This window comes from Bos indicus, chromosome 7 (genome assembly GCF_029378745.1).
Source record: "Bos indicus isolate NIAB-ARS_2022 breed Sahiwal x Tharparkar chromosome 7, NIAB-ARS_B.indTharparkar_mat_pri_1.0, whole genome shotgun sequence".
NCBI lineage: Eukaryota > Metazoa > Chordata > Mammalia > Artiodactyla > Bovidae > Bos > Bos indicus.
The window spans coordinates 20,466,434-20,484,432 of record NC_091766.1 but is presented as its reverse complement, the minus strand read 5'-3'; positions in this window follow the sequence as shown (position 1 = coordinate 20,484,432).

Below are 17,999 nucleotides of genomic sequence, written 5' to 3'. Positions count from 1 at the left end.
TGTGGATTTCCTAACTTTATGGTCAGATGCTGGTCTCTAAATGTCAAGAAGAAGCAGGGGGACTTCCTTGGTGGCCCAATGGATAAGACTCTACGTTCCCAATGCAGGGGGCCCAGGTTCCATCCCTGATCAGCAACTAGATCCCTTGTGCCGCAGCTAAGACCCCACGCAGCCAAATAAATAAATAGTTAAAAAAAAAAAAAACTATGCCAGTGGGTGGGAGAAAGACAGGGCAGAAGGCTGCAGCAGAGAGGGAAGTCTTCATCATATAATTAATTTGGGGAGGGGGGAAACTGGGGCTTTTGAAGACCTTACTGTCTGAGTCGCTGTCATCCACACCCCTCAGCTCCTACCCATCCCCAGCTCCTTTCCCCTCCCTGGGGTTCTCTGGCCACATCTGGGGCCAAGTTGGGGCGGGGATCTGTCTCGTATATCCAACAGCCTGAGACTAGCCTCTCGGCCTGCTTACAAATGAGCACTGGGCCCCGAGGCCTCAGGGCAGAGCCAGGCGCTGGCTGGCCTTTGATGGATGGGGCTGCGGGGCCATTAATCAGAGGCGGGGGAGGAAACAGGTGGCCGCCGGGCAGGCACGGGGGACCTCCCTGTGATAGGCCTGGTGGAGCGGGGGCCTCAGCTGTCCGGCCTAGGCTTGAGATCCTGGCTGCAGTAACCTGGCTAGGTGACCCTGGGACAGTATAACTTTACTGCTCTGTGCCCTAGTCCCCCCTCCCCAAATGAAGCTGTTATTCATTCATTCCCTCGGTCACATCATCAACATCGATCGCACCTCCTGTGTGCCTAGCATGGTTGTGAGTGGAGGTTTACAGCAGCGATTAAGGAGGACAAAAATCCTTTCCCTTGCAGAGCAGACGGGCTTTAAAAACTTGACTCAGGTCCCGCCCCTCCTCTGCCCACAGCCCTCCAGGGCTCCCACCTCCCTTGGGATAAAAGCCAAGACCTCTCTCCAGCCCACAAGGCCCCACTTGACCTGCCCAGTCCCCTCCCCGCCCTCCCCTCCTCCTTCTCTCCTCCTTGCTCACTCTGCTCCAGACTATCGGGCCTCCTCCTCCTCCTCAGTGTTCCTCCAACATGCCAGGCACGGTCCCGCCCAGGGCCTTTACACTGACTGGCCCTATCTGAAAAGCTCATCCCCGCATCCCACTTTGGCTAATTCCTTTGTCTCCTTCCAATCTTGACTTAAATGTCACCTTCTCAATGGGGCTGTGTTGTGACTTTCCTGTTTAATTCTGGTAGGGCTGGCAGAGGATGTGTAGGGAGACACTTTCTTCAGGCATAAAACTTAAGAAGGCACCAAATCTCAGTCAACAAGAAATGTACTATTTTAATGCGCTTAGTACAGTTTTAAAATTGTGGTAAAACACACATAAGATTAGGGCTTCCCGGTGGCTCAGGGGTAAAGAATATGCCTGCAATGCAAGAGACCTGAGTTCAACCCCTGGGTTGGGAACATCCCCTGGAGAAGGGAATGGCAACCCACTCCAGTATTTTTGCCTTGTAAATCCCCTGGACAGAGGAGCCTGGAGGGCTACAGCCCACAGGGTGGCAAAGAGTCGGACCCGACTGTGCATGAGCCACCATGTGAAGGTATTATTTTATTTCCCTTGGGTGTATACCCAGAAATGTAATTGCTGAGTCAGAGGGTAAGCTTATGTTTAATTTTTGAGGAATCGCCAAACTATTTTCTACAGGGGCTGTACCATTTTACATTCCCAATTGCAATGTACAAGGATTCTAGTTTCTCCACATCTTTGCTAATAACTGTTATTGTCCTTTAAAATATATATAAATACATATTTTATACATATATATGTGTTTTATCCACCCATTCTAGGAGATGTGAAGTTATATCTCAATGTGGTTGTGATTTGCATAAGGCAATATTTGAACAAATCAAAAGTAAATGACAATATTTCCATGATGAACAAAATTTCCAAATTTTAAATAAAAACAGGGTGCAGGGACTTCCCTGGTGGTCCAGTGACTAAGAGTCTCCACTCCTAATGCAGGGGGCCTGGGCTCAACCCCTGGTCAGGGAACTAGAACCCACACGCCACCACTAAAGATCCCGTGTGCTGCAACCAAGACCTGGAGCAGACAAATAAATATAATATTTTTAAAAATACAAACTGGATCCAGTTCTGCACTTGCCTATCACCCACTTTACTTGATTCCCTCTTCCCAGCCCTGTGGCAGCTGCTGCTTGTCCTTCATCCTTCTAATCCAGTAATGAGTTTAATGTTCCCCCTCTCCTCCCCATGCAGCATGCAGGATCTTTGTTCCCCAACCAGGGATCAAACCCATGCCTCCTGCAATGGAAGCTCGGAGTCCTAGCCACTGGACTGCCAGGGAAGTCCTGAGGTCAATGCTTTCTTTACTGCATATGACTTACCATCATTTGATATATGATGTCTTTATGTATTTATTTGTTGGTTTTCTCCACCACTAGAATGTTAGTTTCAGAAGGGAGGGATTTTAAAAATGTAGTTATTGTAGTTGATTCCCAACGTTGTGTTAATTTCTGTTGTGCCAGCCTGTTAAGTCACTTGAGTCGAGTCTGACTCTTTGCGACCATATGGACTGTAGCCCACCAGGCTCCTCTGTCCGTGGGATTCTCCAGGCAAGGATACTAGAGTGGGTTGTCATTTTCTTTTCCAGGGGATCTTTCCAGCCCAGAGATGGAACCTGCGTCTCCTCCATCTCCTGCATTGGCAGGTGGGTTCTTTACCACTAACGCCACCTGGGAAGCCCCAATTTCTATTGTACAGAAAAGTAAATGTTGTATATATATATATATTTTTTTTAAATTCTTTTTCATTATGGTATATCACAGGATGTGAATATAGTTTCCTGTGCTATGCAGTAGGACTTGTTGTTTATCCATCTTATATATGATAATTTGCATCTGCTTATACCAAACTTCCCATCTTTCTCTCAGAAAAAAGAAATTTTTGTCTGCCGCAGATATAGTTGTACCTCCAGCTCATAGAACAGTGACTGGCTCACTGTAAATACTGAAAATATGATGAAGGTGTGTGTTGTTATGATCCACTGGGTTGTTGGGAAGATTAAATAAGATAAGTCCCAGAAAGCATTTAGCACTCATGGCTGATACATGACGTCTGGGACTTAAGGTTTATGGCCTGATAGAATCCTCTGATTGACCAGGCGTGGGTCACATGATTACCATAATTCAATATTTATTGTGTGAATAGATGCTCTGATTGGCCAGATTTACTTCACATGACTTTTCCAAATCCATTAAAAGAGGAAATGAGTGATTATTACTACGAATTACCGTTTTCCTTCTCCCACCTTCCTTTGTTTAACAAATATCTCCTATTTGCTGTGAGAAAAGGGTAGGGAATAAACTGACATTAATCAGGCCAACAACAACAAAAAAGATGACTTTATTCTTTATTATATAGCTCCCATGGAACTTGACAGGGAAGGCCTCTCTGAGGAACGGCTGTTCAAGCTGACAAAAAGGAATGAGTCCATGGGAAGATCTCGGGAAGGGCATTCTAGGCAGAGGGAGCAGCAAGTGCAAAGGCTCTGTGGTCAGACCGACCTTCCTTCCGTGTTTATGTGCTTTGCACTGTAATGTTCACGCGTGCGTGCGTGCGTGCTCACGTCCGACTCTTTGTTACCCCAGGGACTGCAACCCCCCCCCAGGCTCTTCTGTCCATGAAATTGTCCAGGCAAGAGTACTGGAGTCAGCTGCCATTTCCTCCTTCAGATTCTTCAGCTGTCAGCATCATTTCCCTCAGTTCTGAGTGCAAGTGACCAAAAAAGAACAAAAAATGAAATGGCTTATTTATTGATTTTATTTTTGGCTGCACTGGGTCTTCACTGTTGCACGTGGGCTTTCTCTAGTTGCAACGCGTTGTGGCTACTCTCTAGTTGCGGTGTTTGGGCTTCTCACTGGGATGGCTTCTCTTGTAGTGGAGCACTGGCTCTAGAGTACTCGGGCTCAGAAGCTGTGGCACACGGACTTAGTCACCCCGTGGCATGTGGGATCTTCCCAGACCAGGGATCGAACCCATGTCCCCTGCATTTGCAGGCGGATTCTTAACCACCGGACCAGCAGGGAGGTCCTGAATGTAACTTTTGAAGGAGATAAATCCCTCACTCCTGTCTCGCGAGTCCAGACCTGCAGACAGCATGTTCTGTCCACAACTCATAAAACCCGGGAAAGAAAAACAGACAACAGTACTGATGCTGTGGATGGCCCAGGCCTCCTGAAGGCTGGAAACCTATCTAAGTCTTCGCACGTTCGTTTGTTTACTAGTAACCCATTTTGCAAATGGGGACAAGAGAGACTCAGTGAGAGTGCGGCCCATCTGGAGGTCACTCAGCCTGGCAGAGGCTGGGAACCCAGGCCTCTAGGCCTTGACACCGCATCCCCAGGGCCCAGCTTGACAATGAGTGTGTTTTGTTTCTGTGCTTTTCCTTCTCCCTGGAGCTTCTGGTTGCACACTTGGGAGCCTGGCGTTGGCAGGTCCGGGAGCGGCTGTTGGGGTGTTTAAAGACCTTTAAAAGGTCTTTCGCAGCCTTTCCCCGGGGCTGGGTAGTAATTAGGTGCTGAGATTAGGGGCTACCCCCAATAGGTGTGTCTCTGGGGACACCTGGGGACATTTGGGGATTATGGGGAGCAGGGAGGTGTGGCTGCCCACCTGGCCTGCCCTTCAGAGGGCCCCACAGCCTCTCCTGAGACACCTAATGGCTAAGTGCCAGCAGCTGCTTTGCAGCCGGTGGGCTGTGTGACTCTGGGCAACTCTCTATCCCTCTCTGGGCCTCTGCTTTCCCATCTATGTCATGGTTGAGGGTATAGTGCAGACCCCACAGGACCTGTACTGCTGTCCTCGCTCCCTGGTGCCTAGAGCCTTCCACCCTCCCCTTAACAAAATCAGTGGCCCCTTCATTGGAAGAGGCCAGGGTCTACCAAGCTCTCGCATAACTCCAGTGCTGTTCTGAGCCCTTGAGGTGGGCAGGATGATCACTCCCACTTGACTGCTGAGGAAAGTGAGGCCCAAAGAATTTGAGAAACAGACCCAGGAGCACATAGCCTGTGAATGGAACAGCCAGGATTTGAACCTCAGTCACCATCCTAGGCTTCTTTGGTGGCTCAGATGGTAAAGAATTTGCCTGCAATGCAAGAGACCCAGCTTCGATCCCTGGGTTGGGAAGACCCCCTGGAGAAGGGAATGGCAACCCACTCCAGTATTCTTGCCTAGGAAATCCCGTGGACAGAGGAGCCTGGTAGGTTATAGTCCATGGGGTCGCAAAGAGTCAGACATGACTGAGTGACTAACACTTTCGCTTCACCATTCTAAGACTACCAGCAAATATTTCCTGACATGATACTGAATATGGGCAACACTTTTAGTGTTTTGCATGAGTGCTGTGGAATAAATGGTGTCCGCCCACCCCCTGCCACATCACAGGCTTGCGATGAAGCCCTGACCCTCAGTGGGAGAGTATTTGGAGGTGGGGTCTCTGGGAGGGGGTTCAGGTTAGATGAGGTCTTGAAGGTGGGACCTTCATGGTGGGATTAATGCCCTTCCAAGAAGAGGAGGAGGGGTGAATTCCCTGACAGTCCAGTGGTTAGGGGTCCGTGCTTTCATTCCTGAGGGCCCAGGTTCAATCTTTGGTTGGGGAACTAAGCCTCCCACAAACTGCTCCCCCCCCCCCCCCCCCCCCCCCGCCAAAAAGAGGAGACCAGAGCTCTCTCTCTCTCTGCTGTGAGAACACAGCAAGAGGTGTCTATCTGCTATCCAAGGAGAGAGCTATCAGCAGACTCTGACCGTTCTGTCACCTTGATCTTAGACTTCCAGTCTCCAGAATGGTGAGAAAATAAATTTCAATTGTTTAAGTCATTCAGTCTATGCTATAGTACCCCAAGCAGACTAAGGCAATGAGTTACATAATTTAATCCCCAGAATAATCCCAGGAGGAAATGGTTATAGCCAAGGAGACCCAGAGGCTCAGAGAGAGCAAGACACACCTCTAAGGTCACACAGCCAGGAATCCACCGACAGAGATGAGATTACAACTCTAGTCTGGCTAGTTTTCAGTCCCACATATGTCTCCCTAAACTTTCCTGTTGTTGTTCAGTCAATAAGTTGTGTCTGACTCTTTGCAGCCCCATGGACTACAGTATATGCCAGGCTTCTGGTTCCACTGAGCGCTTGATAGACAATAAGTTTTTTCTTTGGTATGCAGTGGGTTTTCCTTGTAGGACATGGGCTCCCTGTGTGGGTTTAGCTGCCTGGCGGCATGTGGGATCTTAGTTCCCCAACCAGGGATCAAACCCCATGTCCCTTGCATTGGAAGGTGGATTCTTTTTTTTTTTTTTGGAAGGTGGATTCTTAATCACTGGACCACTAGGGAAGTCCCAATAATTTCTTTTAAAAGTTCATAAATTCAAACACGTTCACCAGTTCACCAATGTGGAGACACACAACACGCACAGACACACATACTCACACACACCGGGACTCCATCTGCTCAGAGATGAGTGGATAAGTAGCTCCTTTCTCTACCAACTGGACTGCCCACCTTGGTCAGCACAGAGCTCCCATGCCTTTTTGCATTAAATGTAAATTAATTGAAAGGAAATTTTAAAATTGAGTCCCTCATTTGCACAGGCCACACCTCAGGTCCTCATCACTGGGGGCTGGTGGCCACCACACGGGAAAGTACAGGTGGCTGTCATCAATCACCATGGTGGGACATTCTACGGAGAGCATTCAAAAGCAGGATGGAATGTTCAAAAGCAGTGGTTTTCATCTGGGGGTGATTCTGTCCCTAGGGGACACTGGGTGATGTCTGGAGACATTTGTGGTTGTCAAGAATTGAGGGGATCCTGGCATCAAGTGTGAGGGGAGCAGAGAGGCTGCTCCACACCCCACATGGCCCAGGACAGTCCCCAACAGGGAATGACCCAGACCCCATGTCAGCAGTTCTGGAGGGACCCTGGGATAGGGCAATGAATCTCAAACAGGTCCCCAGACCGGCATCCCCTGGGAGCTTGGAGGAAAGGCAAAAATCTCCATCCCCATCCCCCAGCCAAGACTACTGCTCATACCCTACAATGCAGAGGACAGCCGCCATGGACCAGACCTGGTGTTGAGTGTTGTGCTCAGTCATGTCTGACTCTTTGCATGCCCGTGTACTATAGCCCACTAGGCTTCTCTGTCCATGGAATTTTCCAGGCAAGAATACTGGAATGGGTTGCCATTTCCTACTCCAGAGGACCTTCCCCACCCGGGGATGGAAACAGCATCTCCTGCTATAAAGTGAAGTGAAGTCACTCAGTCGTGTCCGACCCTTTGTGACCCCATGGACTGTAGCCTGCCAGGTTCCTCCACCCATGGGATTTCCCAGGCAAGAATACTGGAGTGGGTTGCCATTTCCTTCTCCAAGGCATTTTCCTGACCCAGGGATCGAACCCAAGTCTCCCGCATTGCAGGCGGATTCTTTACCATCTGAGCCACCACAAGCCCCTAATCTTACACGGTTATATACTTTTACGCTGAAATTGATGGAAATGAGGTGAAAGACGCCATGTCCGCAGTTGCCCTGGTTACATCTCAGGGGCTCAGTGGCCACAGCGACGAGCATGCCGGGCAACACCAAATTTGAATACTGCCGTCCTGGACGGAAAGTGCTGGTGGGCAGCATCGCATGAGACCCTCCTCAAAGTCAGGCCAGGCTGCCAGCGCGCTCCAGCCCCATGACTAGGGCGCGGAGGCTGCTATTCCACGGCTGTCCACAGGGGGGCAGCGTGTCCCAGGACCCGCGCCTGGGGCGGAGGCAGAGCTGGGCGCTGGCAGCCATCGGCTTGCACGTGCTTGGGGAGCGTCCACCGTAAGCCAGGCTCTGTGCTGAACACGGCGCTGCACACCACACAACCTAGTCCAGGTTACCCCTCTGCGCTTGGAAACTGGTGCCGAGACTATCCTGGGCACTATGGGGTGTGGAGCAGCACCCATGACCCCACCCAGGCAATGCCAGGAGCCCCCCAGTCGTAATGACCACAGATGTCCAGTTACTCCCCAGGGTCCCCTGGGGGGCAGAACTGCCCCGAGAGGATCCCCTGGACTAGGGGATTCCATGACCCCCCTAGGAGACTGGGTCCCATGGCCATCTGACCTCTGAGGTCCTGGGATGATGCACACATTTATTTTTATTATTATTTTATTATTTATTTTATTTTATTGGCTTTGCTGGGTTTTCATTGCCATGCTCCCTCTTCTCTCATTGCAGTGGCTTCTCTTGTTGCAGAGCTCAGGCTCTAGGATATATGGGCTTCAGTAGCTTCAGCACACAGGCTCAGTGGTTGTGGCCGGCGGGCTTAATTGCTCTGCCGTGTGGAATCTTCCTGGACTAGGGATCAAACCCAAGTCCTCTGCATTGGAAGGCAGATTCTTATCCACTGCACCACCAGGGACGCCCAAGACACTGCTCACATTTAAATACACACCCTAGTGGAAGGGAGGGGAGAGGACTCACACCTGCTGGGGGGCACCCTGGTTTACACCATCTGACCACTGGGAATTTATTCTGGTGTCTAAAGTGAGGGAGGGATCAAATTTATTTTTCCATCAAGTAATTAACACAGAATCCCTTCCCCCCATCTAGGACACTTGGTCTAGATAATTCTCTGTGGGGGACCACAGAATCACCCCCAGTTGTGACCATCAGAAATGTCCCTGACATTGCTGGCCATCTCTCAGTGGGGCAAAATTACCCCCCACTGGGAATCACCATTCCAGTGAATGGACTCAGCACACACATCAATACATTTTTTAAATACTTATTTATTTGTTTGACTGCACCAGGTCTTAGCTGTGGCTCTCAGGATCTCGTTTTAATCTTTTTTTTTAGTTGCAATGTGGGAACTCTTTGTTGCAGCATGTGGGATCTAGTTCCCAAACTGAGATCAAACTGGGGCCCCCTGCACTGGGAGTGCAGAGTCCTAGCCAGTGGACCACCAAGGATGTCCCACACACATCAATATTTAAACTATGAACTAAGAGTCTAGGGTGTTCTCTGGTAGCCTAGTGGTCGGGATTTTAGGCTTTCAGCGTTGCAGCCCAGGTTCAATACCTGCTCGGGGAGCATCCCACAAGCTGCATGGTACATCAAAAAAAAAAACAAACAGTAAAATAAGGACATGAACAAAAAAGATGCAGTCTATAACGATTGGGGAAGGACTTCGAACTTCTTTTGACCATGACATCTTCACTCAGCAAAACTAATTAATTAGAAAATATTTATATACATGCTCAGGACAGATATTTTTAAAGTATTAAAAAAATTATTTATTTGGCTGCACTGCGTCTTAGTTGTGGCATATGGGATCTAGTTCTCTGACCAGGAATCGAACCTTGGCCCCCTGCATTGGGAGTCGGAGTCTTAGCCACTGGACCACCAGGGAAGTCCCAGGACATATATTTAAATACATACAGCACCCCAATAAAAGTTGTCCAAGATAATACTTCTTGCCCAGCACGATGCATTATACTTCTTATTCTGTATCACTGAAAATAAAAATGTGGGTCATGACCCACTAAATTGATTTCTTGACCTGCAGATGGCCAAAAACAATGATTAGAGTCCAAGCTGGGAAAGACACAAGTCAGGAACCCAGATCGTAAAGCCTGTGGACCTCAAGCAAGATCTTCTTATGCTAGGATCACTGCACTGAAAATGGTCAATGGCTACTTTCACGACCTCGACACATCTGGCAGACACAACGTGGCTGGAGGGCAGGCATGAAGAGCTAGTAGCCCAGCTGCACATACATGAAGTTCAAGAGCAGGTCACACTAACTCAGTAAAGACATGGACAAAGGACTTGAGTAGGCTTTTCTACAAAGAAGATACACAAATGGCCAAGAAGCACATGAAAAGGATGTTTAACATCATTAGTCATCAGGGAAATGCAAATCAAAACCACAAGGAGATACCACTTCACACCCATTAGGATGTCAATGAAAAAAAAAAAAAAGCAAAACTTAAAAAAAAATCATAAAACCTAGAAAGTAACCAATGTTGGCGAGGATGTGGAGAAATCAGAACCATCATGTTTGGCTGGTAGGAATGGAAAGTGGTGCAGCTGCTGTGGAAAAGTCTGTGGAAAAGTCTGGTAGTTCTTCAAACTGCATCTCCTGCGTTGGCAGGCAGATTCTTTACCACTGAGCCATCTGGGAAGCCCTGGATATGACATTGGGTATGTGCCCACTGGTTGTGCCCACTCTCCTGGGATTCTAGGCTTTAAGGAGACGCATCAAAGAATTGTACCCCCTTCCTGTGTAAATGTGTTTAGACATGAAACTGCTAAGCACAAAGCCTGGCAGGAAGAGAGTGTTCAGAAATGGTTAGCTGTTCCTCCCTCCCGGGCACAGGGCAGTCGGCCGGCTCACACTGCCCACGTGTCTGCTGTTATCTGCTCTCGCCCCTGCCTGCTGGGGAGCCTTGACGATTTTTATTACTGGACACAGATAAGGGGCAATAAGGGAATCGAGATGGGAAGAGTTCCAAATAAAACTCAGAACCGAAAGCCTCTGCAGCCACTTGGGTCAAAGCTCCTTGTGCCATCAGGTTGGCTGGGGCAAGACTCTGGACCAAGCTCACCCCCTGAACCTCAAGTTCCATCTCTGAAGTTAAGGGTGGGGACATTTCCTAAAGGCATGCCTCATGGCACTGATTGTTCCACGCTGATGGTTTTGTTTGTGTTTTTGTGTTTTAAGTTTTTTGTTTGTTTTGTTTATTTTGGCTGTGCTGGGTCCTCTAGTTCCTAACCAGGGATCAAAACTGCATCCTCTGCACTGGCAGGCAGATTCTTAACCACTGGACCACCAAAGGAGTCCCTAAAAAGGCGGTTTTGATTTTATTTATTTTGCAGCACCAAAGAGAATATGGGATCCCAGTGCCTTGAGCAGGGATTGAACCCGTGCCCCCTGCAGTGGAAGTGTGCAGTCTTACCCACTGAACTGCCAGGGAAATCCCAAGTTTTGATTTTAATGTATATGGTGGTGGAAGCTTATTGAACAGTTGTTTGGGGTTGTGATCTAGACTCTAGGTTCTAGAGTGAGGCAGGGTAAATGTAGGGTCCCTGCTTCTTCTTCACAGAAGTTCTGTGCTACATCTGCTGCAAATGCTGAATTAGTGAGCGCTGCATCGCTGCTCCTGGGGATACGCGGGGTTAGGCTTCTGTGAGCCTCTGGCCACTGCACTTTTGTCAACTGATCAACACATAGCCTTCTGCCATGTGTGTTTCGGCTTAGAGACACCTTATTTAATAAGAGCTGTTGATTCATTAACACTGAGCTCACAGCACACAGGGCTGTAACTCACAGCTGAACGAAGCTCATCTGACACACATGTACTTGATCCGTGAGGCCCGTCGCCGCCCTCCTCCGCTTAGGAGACTAGACAACATTTCAGCTCTACCTCCATCCGGGTCCATCCCTCCTCATCGCTCACCTGGACTAGCACAGTTCAGTTCAGTCGCTCAGTCGTGTCTGACTCTTTGCGACCCTATGAATTGCAGCACACCAGGCCTCCCTGTCCATCACCAACTCCCGGAGTTCACCCAAACTCATGTTCATTGAGTCGGTGATGCCATCCAGCCATCTCATCCTCTGTCATCCCCTTCTCCTCCTGCTCCCAATCCCTCCCAGCATCAGGGTCTTTTCCAATGAGTCAGCTCTTTGCATGAGGTGGCCAAAGTATTGGAGTTTCAGCTTCAGCATCAGTCCTTCCAATGAACACCCAGGACTGATCTCCTTTAGGATGGACTGGTTGGATCTCCTTGCAGTCCAAGGGACTCTCAAGAGTCTTCTCCAACATCACAGTTCAAAAGCATCGATTCTTCGGTGCTCAGCTTTCTTCACCGTCCAACTCTCACATCCATACATGACCACTGGAAAAACCATAGCCTTGACTAGACAGACCTTTGTTGGCAAAGTAATGTCTCTGCTCTTCAATATGCTATCTAGGTTGGTCATAACTTTCCTTCCAAGGAGTAAGTGTTCTTTTAATTTCATGGTTGCAATCACCATCTGCAGTGATTTTGGGGCCCCCAAAAACAAAGTCTGACACTGTTTCTACTGTTTCCCCAGCTATTTCCCATGAAATGATAAGACCAGATGCCATGATCTTCGTTTTCTGAATGTTGAGCTTTAAGCCAACTTTTTCACTCTCCTCTTTCACTTTCATCAAGAGACTTTTTAGTTCCTCTTCACTTTCTGCCATAAGGGTGGTGTCATCTGCATATCTAAGGTTATTGATATTTCTCCCAGCAATCTTGATTCCAGCTTGTGCTTCTTCCAGCCAAGCGTTTCTCATGATGTACTCCGCATATAAGTTAAATAAGCAGGGTGACAGTATTCAGCCTTGACGTACTCCTTTTCCTATTTGGAACCAGTCTGTTGTTCCATGTCCAGTTCTAACTGTTGCTTCCTGACCTGCAGCACAGTCACCTGTATTTTGTACCCGACTCCCACCCTTGCCGCCAGTCGGTCCTCCTGGGAGCAGTCAGCAGAGGGCGCCTGTGAGCACCTAAGTCAGACCTCGCCACTCCTCTGCCCATAGTCCTACAGGTTCCCACCTCCTCTTTGGTAAAAGCCCAGAGTCCTCCCCGAGTCCCACTGTGGTTCTGATTTTCATTTCCCTGATGACTAATGATATTGAACTTTTTTTTTAAATTCACACAAACCAACAGTCCTTGAGTGTCTATTATGTGCAGAGCATCTTTTCATGTGCTTATTGGTTACCTGGAAATTCATATCATCACCTTCATTTTAACAGATGAAGAAATGGAAGCTCATAGAAGGCTGGCCACTTCTTGAAAGACACATAGCCTGCAGGGGTGTGTGTGGGTGAAGGATGGAGATCAGACAGTCTGATTCTTACCTACTAGCTTAAAATGAGACTGCTGTGAGCATCCATGTACAAATCTTTGTATGCTTTTGTTTCGGTTTGGTAAATACTCAGGGGTGGAATGGCTAGACCCCCTGATAGGTGTATGATTTTAAGAACTTTTTGAGAACCCACCACACTGCTTTCAGCAGAGGTTGCCCCATTTTGCTCTCCCACCAGCCATTGTGGATGAGAATCCCAGTTGCCCTCTTCTCATCAGCACTTACTATGCTCAGACTTTCCCATCTTAGCCACTCTGGTGGGTGGCATCTCACTGAGGTCTTCCTGGACTTTTTCCTAACATTCTTATTGACCACCTGCATGCATTTTGTTGCTGTTGTTAGAGTAAAAGCTAATATTTATGGAGCTGTGCAATAAACATGCATTGCTAGGTAGGACATGGAAGCAACCTAGATGTCCATCAACAGAGAAATGCATAGATATATACGCATGTACATATGTACAATGGAATGCTGTTGCTGTTGTTTAGTTGTTAAGTCATGTCCGACTCTTTGCAACCTCATGGACTGTAACATGCTGGGCTTCCCTGTCCTTCACTATCTCCCAGAGTTTGCTCAAATTCATATTCTTTGAGTTGGTTGTGGGTTATTACTCATCCATAAAAAGGAACAAAATGGGGTCATTTGTAGGGACATAGATGGACCTAGAGACGGTCATACAGAATGAAGTTAGAAAAAACAGACACCATATATTAACACATATGTGTGGAATCTGAAAAAATTGGTATAGATGATCTTATCTACAAAGCAGAAATAGAGACACAGATGTAGAGAACACACCTATGGATATGGAGCAGGGAGAGGGGAGTTGGCTGGATTGTGAGGTTGGGACCGACACACGACTGATACTGTGAGCGTGCGTGCACGTGCTCTATTGATAACGGTGAGCGTGCGTTGTGTGTGCTCAGTCTCGCAGTTGTGTCGTACTCTCTGTGACACCATGGGCTCTAGCACAGCAAGCTCCTCTGTCCATGAAATTTTCCAGGTAAGAACACTGGGGTGGGTTGCCATTTCCTCCTCCAGGGCATCTTCCTGACCCAGGGATCGAACCCGCGTTTCCTGCATTGCAGGTGGATTCTTTACTGCTGAGCCACTGAGGAAGCCCTGATATTATGAGTATCTACTGTAAAACACAGGGAATTCTGCCCAATGCTCTGTGTTGACCTAAATGGGAAGTAAATCCAAAAAGAGGGGATATATATGTTCATATAGCTGATTCATTTTGCTGTACAGCAGAAACTAACACAATATTTTAAAGCAATTATACTCCAATAAAAAATAAAAAAGAGAAGAAAAAAAAAACAAACATTCATTGCATGTTTGCTATAGGCCAGGCCAGGTCAGACAGACACTGACTCCTCACTCTGACCTTTTTGGGTGGCAAGAAAAAGGAAAAAAAAACAAATAGAGACCCTCTGGGATTGCAGGTTGGGGTGTAAGGCAGGATAATGATGCAACCCCCTTCTGGTTCCTCTGATGCTGAGTGTCCATGAGACATGGGTGATGAACACCCTATTTTCAGCTGTGAGGACTGGAGAAGGGCAGGGACTTGTATACAGTGGAATCTGCCCCTGATTCCAGGGCTGTGCTCTGGCCTCTGATTCCCCCCTACCCTGGCCCCCCCTCCTCTGATCCCTGCCCTGTGTGCCCCCAGCCTGGCCATATTCACCTTTGCTCCTGTTCTCAGCTCTCTGCCAAGAAATGGCCTTGCTCCCTGGCCCCTGGACCCCCTCATAAAATTGAACCCCTCAGGGCATGGCAGACCAACTTCCAATGATGGAGGAGCGGAAGAAGCAGTGGGGACAGGAGGATGGGGCCTCTGAGCCATCAAGGCGTGCAGCCCTGGACTTTGTCTCTCTGGGCCTCTGGGTGGAGCAGCCAGAGTTAGTAATTAGCCACCAGCTGGGCCCTGGGACCAGCTAACCATCCCTCCTCCGTGGGCCTCCCTTCCCCATCGTTTCCCCACCTGGTCCCCACCCAGGTCTGGCACAAGGAAGATGCTAAGTGAATGGCTGAGAATGACAAGCCACCCGCTGTGGATTCTGCTCCGTTTCAGTATCCTTTAAGACATTTAAGCACTTATTAAGTACCTACTGTGTACTTTACAGGCCTTCCCATGTGGCACAGTGGTAAATAATCTGCCTGCCAGTGTAGGAGGTGCAGGAGACATGGGTTTGATCTCTGGGTTAGGAAGATCCCTTGGAGGAGGAAATGGCAACCTACTCCAGTATTCTTGCCTGGAGACTCCCATGGACAGAGGAGCCTGGCAGGCCACAGTCCACAGGGTCCCAAAGAGTTGGACACAACTGAGTGAATGAGCAAGCATACATGTGTACTTTATGGCTACCACCTCCTTGGACACCTCTTATTTTTGGAAGTTTTATGAAGGTGTAATTTACATGCCACGAACCACGTGTGTTTAAAATGTACATCTTGATGAGTTTTGTTATACGTCCACTCCCATGTAACCATCGGCACAATCAAGACAGTGAACAGGGGGCATGGGTTCAATTCTTGGTCGGGGAACTAAGATTCCACACTCTGCATGGTGCGGTCAAAAAACAGAAAAGACCCCAACTATTCCTCCCATCAATACTTACTGAGCACCTACTGTGTACCAGGTTTGGGTCTAGAAGCAGCAGTGATCAAAGCAGAGACGCCCTATAGTATGGTGGGAAGAGGAGAGGAAAGGAAAAGAAAAGGTGATTTCGCCTGGGAGAAGGGCTCTGGGGAGCCCAGCAGGGTGGTGCTGGGGTGGGGGTGTCATTGGAAAGTGTCATTGGGAAGGCCTGGCCCGACTGCCTTCCCTGGAGGAGGGGACAATGGAGCCAAGGCGCCTGGAACCAAGTTTTTGTTCGGGTTCTCTGCTTGTTGGGTCTTTGTTCAAGTGGAGCTTTCCTCTCTTGTGGGGGCGGGGGGAGGCCCTGGGGGCCCCTACCCTGGCTGTGTGTCCAGCAGGGGTGCCCCCAAGATGAACATCTCAAAGAATCAACCTTTCCTCAGTCCCAATCAACTAATAAATGGAGACTTTGACCTTTGTCTCTCCCATTATCTCAAGACAGGCGAGCCCAGTGTGTCAAGGTACAGCTTGGAAGGTGTGTGATGGGATCTGGGTAGGGCCAGGTGGGGAGAGAGTCGGGGTTCTGACCAGGTCAGGGCTGGGACAGGTGTCCTCATCAAGGAACCATGCAGAAGGGCACCTCGGGTTCCTCATCTGTGAGATGGGTCTCCACTTCAGACGTCCCCCCGTCCCCTTTTCCATCATTCAAAACACATGGATCAAAAATATATAAGATTTTAAATTACATTATGATATGCAATGGGATGGCCGTCCAGGTTCCTGTGTCCATGGGATTTCCCAGGCAAGAATACTGGAGTGGGTAGCCCTTCCCTTCTCCAGGGGATCTTCCCAACCCAGGGATCAAACCTGGGTCTCCTGCATTGCAGGTGAATTCTTTACCGCCTGAGCCTCCAGGGAAGCCCAAAGGGGTTACAGGGTGAAACCAAATAAGAACAAAGTTTACAAAAAGGCATATCCTAATATGCATATATGGCAGTGAAAATATGTCCCTTTTTGAAACTGAACTTAAAAACCTCTAGAAGGACTTTCCTGATGCTCAAATTACTAAGGTTCTGAGCTCCCAATGCAGGGGGTTGTGATTTTGATCCCTGGTCAGGGAACTAGATCCCACATGCTACAACTAAGAGTTTGCATGCCTCAACTAAAAAAAAAAAAAAAAAAAAAAAACAGAGAAGATCCTGCACACTGCAACTAAAAAACCCGCATGCTTCGATAAAAACTGAACATCTCACCTGCTGCAACTAAGACCCACAGCAGCCAAACAAACGAAACCCTACAGGAGGGTCAGGCACATCGGCACGGACACCTTAAAGGCAGCGTTTGAGAAGTGGTTGCAGTGCAGCACCCAGTCTTGAGGGAGTTCATCTGCATTGATCAGTTAGTAGTCCTAACTGAATGCCAATTGTTTGCTGAATATTGTTAAGAAAAAAAGAGACTCTGTCAGATAAAAAACATGTGAGAGCTGCCAGTGTCTTTATTTATAGTATTTTTATGAATTTTTTTTTACGAATTTTTTTAAAACAATTCCAAGAATGAATTTTTCTATCTGATGCTGTAACTATGTCTTTCCCATTTTCGTGATTTCCAGATCTCTGTTGCTGACAGCAATGTCATATTTATTTTGAATTTCATTATTTTATTTTTCGATTTATTCACATCCTTTTTTTCTTTCTAATTACCTATTAGCCTGATATATAGTAGATGTTCAATAAATGAGAATAAATAAGCTAAAAAAAACATGGATTGAGCACCTACTGTGTGTTTAGACCCCGTCCTAGGTCTCTTTTCCGAAGATGCCAGATAGTAAATATTTTAGTGACGCTGCAAAAACTCAACTCTGCCCTGGTGCAGGGTGAGAGCGGCCAACCTCCGTAATGAATGGGTGTGGCAATGCTCCCATAAAAATCAACCCTGCAGTACTTGGTTTACAGTAGGTGCTTCATTAATGCTTGCTCCCTGCCTGGAATACAGCAGGCAACTAATTCCTGATATACAGCAAGTGTTGCATTAATGCATGGTGTGTGCCTAGCTTACAGTAGGCATCACACTGTTTTCCGCCTGGTAATCCTTAGACAGTTGCTGTTCAGTTGTGTCTGGCTTTTTACGACCCCATGGACTGCAACCAGCTACACAGTAGACACTACGTGAAAAGCTGGTCCATGCCTGGTATACAGTAGGTACTGCATAAATGGCTGGTAAATGTCTGGTATACAGCGGGTACTCCATTAATGCTTGCTCCATACCTGGCATATTAGCAGGTTCTGTATTAATGTTAAGCCCAAGCCTGGTATACAGGAGGCGTTCCATTAATGCTTGTTCCAAGAACGGATGAGAGGAAGTTTTGTTTTCAGTCAGGCAGTGCCAGGGCGCCCCGGGAGGCCCTGAGGGCTGGTATCCGAGAGTCTCACGTGGGGCCTGGGTCGCTCAGCTCTGCGACCGCAGCGACCG